The sequence below is a fragment of the Urtica dioica genome, chromosome 2 (assembly GCF_054948205.1).
Source record: "Urtica dioica subsp. dioica isolate 48M chromosome 2, U.dioica_male_clone48M_v1_H2, whole genome shotgun sequence".
Lineage (NCBI taxonomy): Eukaryota > Viridiplantae > Streptophyta > Magnoliopsida > Rosales > Urticaceae > Urtica > Urtica dioica.
The window spans coordinates 37,792,633-37,801,595 of record NC_142757.1 but is presented as its reverse complement, the minus strand read 5'-3'; the positions used below and the strand labels follow the sequence as shown (position 1 = coordinate 37,801,595).

Below are 8,963 nucleotides of genomic sequence, written 5' to 3'. Positions count from 1 at the left end.
CTAGAGAAGATATGGCATGTATCTAAGGCCCATTCCTCCTACGTGTTTCACGAACACATGTTCAGATAGTCCCTTTGTCATTGGATCCGCGATGTTGTCCAACGTCGAGATCTTCACGACTGCCACGTCTCCTCTTCGAACTATTTCTCTTATAAGGTGGTATTTTCGTTCTATATGCTTTCCTCTCTTATGGCTGCGAGGTTCCTTCGAGTTTACGATGGCTCCAGTGTTATCACAATGGAGTTGCACAGGCTCGTTCATTTTAGGAACTACCTCCAGTTCGGCTAAGAAATTCTTAAGCCAAACAGCCTCTTTGGCTGCCTCGGAAGTTGCAATATATTCAGCTTCCATAGTAGAGTCTGCGATACTAGATTGCTTAATGCTTCTCCATAGAATCGCTCCTCCATTGAGAGTGAACACTGATCCAGACGTTGACTTCAACATGTCACGGTCTGCCTGAAAATCAGAGTCAGTGTATCCTTGTATCACCAAGTCATTACTTGTGTATACAAGCATCATGTCTATAGTTCTCTTAAGATATTTTAGGATATGCTTAACAGCTATCCAATGTTCTTGACCAGGGTTTGACTGGTATCTACTAACAACTCCCACTGCATAGCATATGTCGGGTCTAGTACACAACATGGCATACATCAGACTCCCAACTGCTGAGGCATATGGAACTCGACTCATATCCTCCACTTCTTGCGGTGTCTTAGGACACTGCTTTTTCGACAGGAACTTTCCTGAACGAATTGGCAATAACACCCCATGGGCATTTTGCATCGAGAAGCGAGAAAGTACCTTATCTATATAAGTACCTTGAGACAGAGCTAGTAGTTTGTTCTTCCTATCACGAATGATTTGGATTCCTATAAAAAAAGCAGCATTCCCCAAATCCTTCATTTGGAATTGCTTTGCCAGCCACTCATTTATGTCAAACATTACTTTAATATCGCTTCCTATAAGGAGGATATCGTCTACATAAAGGACTAAGAAAACAACTACTTTCTTCGAGTACTTGTAAACACAAGGCTCAGAAAGGTTTTGTTCGAAACCATAGGTCTTGATCACCTCATCAAACCTTTGGTTCCAGGATCTAGACGCTTGCTTGAGTCCATAAATGGACTTCAATAATTTACAAACCTTGTACTCTTGACCCTTTTCTATGAATCCGTCTGGTTGAGCCATATAGATTTCTTCTTCCAGATATCCATTCAAGAATGCCTTCTTTACGTCCATTTGCCAAATCTCATAATCGTAATGAGCGGCAATGGCCAGAAGAATTCTGATGGATTTAAACATGGCTACAGGAGAGAAGGTTTCGTCGTAGTCGATTCCTTATCTTTTGGTAAAACCCTTAGCCACAAGTCTAGCCTTAAAGGTTTCGACTTGTCCATCAGCTCCTTTCTTCCTCTTATAGATCCACTTGCACCCAATCGGTCTAATTTGTTCGGGTGCATCTACAAGAGTCCAGACTGAGTTCGAGTGCATAGACTCTATCTCTAGATTCATGGCTTCTAGCCATTTTTCCTTGTCCAAGTCGACCATGGCGTCATTAAATGACACGGGGTCGCCGTCGTTCGCATCCAAGGCAACGACGTTTGCTTCAAAACCAAGATATCGGTCAGGCTCTCTAGAGACCCTCCCACTACGACGAGGCAGTGTAGCACTTGGACCAACGTTTGTGTTTTCTTCTTCATCTCCCACTCTCACAACAATTATAGGTGGAGATGGATTCCCTTGGACGTTAGTCTTCGGGGTTGGTCTAACAGTTTCCTCGAGTATAATTTTACTTCGAGGTTTATGACTTTTAACATAATCATCTTCAAGAAAAGTAGCATGAGTTGAAACGAATGTTTTCCTATCAATAGGATCATAAAATATACCTCATTTTGTCGCTTCTGGATAACCAACAAAGAAACAAACGTTTGTTCTTGGTTCCAGCTTGCTCGATTTCTTTTTCAAGACATGAGCAAGACAACCCCAAATACGGAAGTGACACAAACCTTCAGGTGTTCCATTCCATAGTACTTTGGGTGTTTCGGATACAGATTTTGAAGGAACTTGATTTAAGATATACATGGCAGTCTTCAATGCATAACCCCAGCTAATCATGGATCTTACCATGTCTAATAAGGTTCTATTTCTCCTTTCAGCAACCCCATTTTGTTGAGGGTTACCAGGAGCCGATAATTGAGACTCAATCCCATGCTCAAGCAAGTAATCGGTGAACTCAGTGTCTAAGAACTCGCCTCCCCGATCCGATCGAAAGGTCTTAATAGTCTTACCCAATTGGTTTTCAACACAAGCACGAAATTCTTTGAACTTACTAAAAGTTTCAGATTTTCGTTGCATTAGGTAAATGAAACCATATCTAGAATAGTCGTCAGTAAATGTGACGAAGTATTCATAACCGCCTCTCGCAGCTTCACTCATTGGTCCACATACGTCAGAGTGAACAAGTTGCAGAGGTTCGGTGGCTCTTAATCCTTTTCCAGCAAAAGATCGCTTGGTCATTTTTCCTTCAATACATGATTCACAAACAGGCAGAGTTCCCACTTGAAGGTGTTTCAACGTCCCAAGCCTTGAAAGCCTCTCTAGCCTTTTTATATTTATATGACCAAGTCTTAAGTGCCATAAATAGGTTTGTTCATCACTAGACAGTTTAATTTTCTTATTAGATGTGGGTTTAGCTACTTTAAACATTTCAGCATTAAATGAACATTTATTTTCAGGAGTTAATACATATAAACCATTATCTAATAAGGCATCACATATTAATCTTCCATCTAAAGAAACACTCATAGTTTTCTCATTCACAGATAAAGAAAATTTTTGTTTAAGTAATTCAGAAACTGAAATTAGGTTTCTACAGAACCCAGGAATAAAATAAACTGAATCTAATATTAAATATTTATTTCCAAATCGGAGTCGAACTATTCCTAAAGCTTTAGCCGTGACAGACTCTCCGTTCCCCACTCTAAGCTGTAGTTCGTCTCCCCTCAGTTCCTCCCACGAGTCAAACACCTGTAAGGTTGTACAAACATGATTAGTTGTCCCCGAATCAATTATCCAGGACGAGAGAGAATCTCCAGCATATAATGCTTCTAATACATGTAAGTGAGTGAACGGTACATTACCTTTACACGACTCAGGGCTGATGTCATCATCATCAGGAATCACTATAAGTGATGGCCTTTCCATTACGAGAACATTCTCTAATGGTAAATCTTCTGGTGAAGGTGGACGAGGCTGTGGTGCCAAACTCGGTTGCACCTGATGGTAAGCATACTCTATCAAACCATCACGCCAAGAAAGAAGTTTGCTTTGAAACTTCGTCATTTTATAATCCGGGCCAAAACCACGAAAGTAAATGACAAAGTCGGCATATTCCTCGGCGAGTGAATTCAGAATGATTTCAACCCGAGTTTCCTCATCAATCTTTGTGCCCCGAAAGGCGGCTAGATTCATCCAATCCGTCATGTTTCTCATATAGAGAACTAGACATTCACCAAACTTCATTTTGTTATCCATAATATACTTCAGGAGATCATAATTCGAAGTCATGCTGAATTTAATAAAATACAAATACATAAATTACTATTGAAAAGAAAAACATTCATCATATAAATTTAGGAAATAAAAAACATAATGCATAAGCACGGGGAAAAATACTAAAGATTTAAAAGACCCAGTTTTTTATATTCCAAGGTAATTCGACTAATAGTCACAGTCCGTTTCACTCTGGTGACGTAACGGAGTGCACCTAGTGAAAATGAGAACCATCTCAGATTAGTGAACAATCACAGTACATGTACTTTCATAACTATGCTCACTAACTACCATTTTAATAGGAATCGTTGGCCACATGAGCAACCACCGGTTGATTCATGCATGAGTCGACCCAACATTTCAGTGAAAGAAATCTAGCCCATACGCACTAGCGTAACTAGTACACGCAGAGATCAACCCTCCCACCTATCGTCAGAGACACAACCTTGGTATTGGAATCAGAAAAGCCCTTCCGAATGGAACTGACCATGTTTAGAAAACCACCGGTCACGAGGGGATCTTTCATCTTCACGGTGTTGTGTCAATGTTGGAGGCCTAAGACTCAATATTCTTTTAGTATTTTAATTTCCTAGCATTAACTTTAATCTAGGTGATACACTCGTGTTTACTAAATCATATTAAAAGCTCGAGTGATTCTAAGCTACCCTTAAAAACAATAAGTTTGATATAGCTTAGTGATTAGGAAAATTGTGACATTCTAGTCTTGATTATCCTAATAGTAGTCCTTCACGGAAAAGCTCCCAGTAGAGAAGGTGAGACACTAGGTCTTCTTAAGTACCTTTCAGCTTAGCCTCTTATCGGCTTGGTGACAAAGCTCTCCGATCCGTTCAACTAATTCATTAATTAACTATCCTAATCGAATTAGACAATTTTAATGAATGAAAGCCCATGACAACTATAAACATACGATACATGATCTAAGTTATAGCATACAAGCATGGCAAAGCAATTAAATAAACAAGCATAGCAAGCATGGTTTAATTCGTGTTGATCGTATCCTAATTGACTCTTATAAAGTAAATCAAGATGAGCCCAATCATATTGGCCCATGGATTCAATTGGACTCATTCTTATGTCCCTTAGAAAAATAAATCAATATCAAATTATTTAATTTTTCTAATTTTTTATCGAAAAAATTAATTAAGTAAAGGCTCATTCCAATGTCTCATTTAAAATAAATAGATATCATAATCATTTATTTTGTAATGTTTTAAATAAAAATCATTAGGGCTCAGCCCATACAATTAATTAAATAAAACATTTAAAAACTTAATTTTTTTTCGGTAAATTTTTTTTTTAATGAGTGGGCCCGTGGGCCCACTAGGGTTTCCGGGCTGAGGCCTGGACGAATCCTCTAATCTTGACCTAGGTCAAGATTAGACTTGAGGCTGCACCGGACCGCCGCCGCCACGAGGGCGCGGCCCTGCAAGAAGAGGATGGCCGAAACTTGTCACAAAATTTTGTTACAAGTTTTCTTGTGGCGTAGTCGTTGAGGCTTTCTTCGTCCGTCATGCTTCTTCGTTGTCTGTCCGCCTCATCTCTCGCCGATCGTCGTGATCAAGAACGTCGCTCGTCGGATTACAATAATAATAATAATAATAAAAGATTTACAAAAAATCCTATACCCTTTGAATTTCGAGTGTACAAAAATCTAGAAAAGCGAGAATAAAAAATTCTACGATCAACCACAAATCACAATTCACATAATCATATATTGAATTACATGAACTTCATATCAAAATATAAATTCATTCAAACCATATTAAATTTAATCACATGAACGAATCAATTAATTAAGTATATCGACAAGATGATTAGCGTAATTAATTACTTTTCCGCATTTATATGGTTATATGGGGGAATCATCCCCGACAAGTGGTATCAGAGCTAGTCGATTTACGTTAATTAAATTTTATACGAGAGCATATATGTCAAGCAACCGATTTAAAGAGTAAACGAGTACTTACAGTTTTTGGCTCACGAACTGAAAGCTTTCACAATCCGTCTTCGTTTTGAACGTAGAAGCCTCCACACAATCAAATAAGGAACTCTCCTTCAAGGACTCGATGTGATGACACCTTAGTCTTCCGAAACGTAATCTCCGAGAGGAATAAGAAAGATGAGTGGGCACAGTCTTTATCTCACTAGATCACGAAACTAGGTGTTTCGAGATCTCTTTCTTATTTTACTAAGAATGGAAACGAATTTCCGAGGGGAGGGAGAGGCAGATGCACGGCCAATGAGAGGCTAGGATGCATGAAATTTTCACAAAATAATTGCTTCTAATTCCTTAATTTTTGCATTCTCATGAACCCCTATTTATAGTAGTAAAAAGAAATATTCATGGAATCTTCCAGAATATTTTATTTCCTTTTATTGTGTTCACACTAGTGGATTAAATCTAGGCCATTGGATCTCAACAAGTGAATCCTACTTTTTCTCTCATCCATCAGATCAATATCTATGGGATATTATTCTCTATTTAAATAGAGAATATTTTAATTAGTGAGAGAATAAAGGGGAATATATTATTTCCCTTTAAATATATTCTCTTAAATACTTTCCTTTAAATAATGAGAAAATATAGGACAATATCTTATATTATTCTCTCTCCTTTATTTAAACAACTAAAGAGAAAATATTGGTAAATACCAATATTGAAAAAGTCGAATTTTAGGCACACGGCCAAGGGGGATTTGCGCAACTCCTATGCCGAAATTCCCAAATCCGATTTTCATATTTTGTGCAAGGCTCAATTGCTTAAAACTCAATTAATCATTTATTTACTTGGTCCAACAATAAACAAATAATTAATAATTGTTTATTTACTTGATCAAACAATAAATAAACAATTCTACCATAAATATTTATTTAATTCTGCGAATACCCGTTTTCCAGAATTAATGCTGCCAATCACAATATAGCAAGTGAGATTAATAATGATAAATATTATTATACGAAAGTTTTTATCCGCCTTTATCAGAGCCGAATCGGGGACTATGGACCTAGTAATAGAAGCTTAACAAATCCGATGAAAAAGACGAAATAGTCCTTTCTCTTTTTCCATCGATTCGTTTAATATTGGTCAAATACTCCACCTTGTAAGCCAAGACTGAACTCTCCTTTATACTCGAATTATATTTACTCATCGTGACGAGTGTCCACTGATATAGTCAGTTCGTGATCAAGATCCTCCAGGTTCAACCCGTGTCAAGAGAAGTCAATTTTTCCGTTATACTTCTCTTGATACATATCAGCCCTAAGCATTGTTGCTTCCCCAGCGAAAGATTCTTTCGAACGTTACTTACTTCGAAAGTGCGCGCAATCTATCGGTTCTGGAATCAACCCTTAGGTGAGAGAACATTAACCTTCTTTCAGAAAGGCTGGATTACGTATCTGTAAATCGTTTCCCACTCGAATTATGCTATGAGAAAACTCCCAAGACATAAACTGTGATTAGCATGAATAGCCTTTTAGCGAATGAGTCAAAGAGCTCAGTAACATAACCCAGTGTCCATGATCACTTCAGGATTTAGATCAAGTCTCACTGTGACCATCATAGTGGCCTCGGTTAGTGTGTCGTAACGGTCCTTAAACGGCACATCTACACCAAGACCTGTCCGGGTCGTACACTTACCACAAGTGTAGAATGCTCCCACATAGTGATCAGCCTTCACTCATGTGTTCCACATATATGACTTTAGATATAGTTTTCCAGGCGTATATCAGTCATCGACTATGTTTTAGCACACCGCCCGAACTCAAGTGCCCAGCACGTGACTCAGTTAGATACGGAGGCTATGGAATAATGAATGTTTAATAAATCTCATTAAATAAGAAATAACGCTTTCAATTCAAATAGATAATAAATGTCAAACTTTATTTTATTAATAATTTCAACGAGAATTTACATAAGTATCTTCTCGTGGGCAAGAATTCCTAACAGAAGATCCCTCTGAAAATAAAGGTATTCATTTGACGTTCTCTTCAGAATATCATTATGAACCAAGAGAATCTAGCCCCTTAACAAATCCCAGTTACGAACACTTGCCTGTGCTGTGGAGCCCAGCTCGAGTCGTCCGTCCATGCCCTCATTTTATGCCCTTTGGTTAAATTAGCGTGGGCGAACTCGCCCTTTGATTACCTGCACGAATTGCATCCTCGCCGCTGTCTTCAGGACAATCAACTTCTCGCCATCTTGTTGTGGGAGGTTCGGAATCAGTGAAATAAACGTCTCCACGGAGCTCGAGCGCCGAACTGAAACATGCCTTCCAGAGATCGGTGACGCTACTGGACGACTACGAAGTCTTCACTCTAAACCACCAACAACGTCCTAGACCCCCGGACCCACACACCTGGTCTCCGTCGAAGAACACACGGTGGAAACTCAACGTGGACACAGCCTCTTCGGAGAACGAATCATATATGGGTATTGGGGGTTGTTTCAGAGATGGCAATGGCTCGTTCGTCGCAGCTTTTATCAAAACCAAAAGGGAGGTCTTCACGGTTCTCGGAGCGGAGCTGTCAGTGATCCGGGAAGGATTCTTTTTCCCTAACAAATGGAAGCTTTTTCCTTGCGAAATTGAATCCGATTCCAAGACGGCTATCTCCATCCTCCAAAATCAAGAGGCAAGGGATAATGAGGAGGGCTTCATCATTGATGACATCAAAGCCACCCCAGGCTTTTCGACCTCTCTGTTTAGTTTTGTCTAAAGGGACGGCAACAAAGTTGCACACCAAATTGCCAATGTAATATTAGTAGTTGTATTCCTAATACATGGTTTCATGTCCCTCCCCGCTGTATTTCTGAGAGCTTGAAGACCGACTTGGATTAACCCAGGCTTAATAAAAAATTTCCTAGTTTCTTCTAAAAAAAATAAAAAAAGATCAACCATACAACTAGGTATACTTTTTTTTTTTTTTGAAGGGACTAACTACTAGGTGTAGTTTTATAAGGGAATACAATACAACGTGTACTGACCCGACAAGTATTAAGGAAATTGATTTTTTTCAATACAACGGTTTTTTTTCTTTAATTTTGTTTATTTCTTTTATTTATAACTTTTTATCCTTTATTCCTTACTATATTTCTTTTATTTAGTTTTATAAATATTGAACACTAACAAACTAATAATAAATGATAAATGTAATTATTTTAAACTCTTAAATTTATCACCTAAATTAATAATACAACATTTACTCATCAAATATAAAACTATATCAAATGTGATCATTTAATTTCACAAGATGAGAATAACATGTAATATAATATGATTATATGATACATATTAATAATTCTGAGTACATTTATTTCAGTCCTTGATACGTACTAAAAAAAAAAAAAAATCGCTCAAAGTTCAAAAACTAGTAAATAAAAAAGCGCCAAA

At 38.0% G+C, this 8,963-nt stretch overlaps 1 pseudogene; it reads right to left on the bottom strand.

The window, feature by feature from the left end:
- LOC149404616 (secreted RxLR effector protein 161 pseudogene) lies at positions 1-786 on the bottom strand (annotated as a pseudogene).
- Positions 787-8,963: the final 8,177 nt, after the last annotated feature.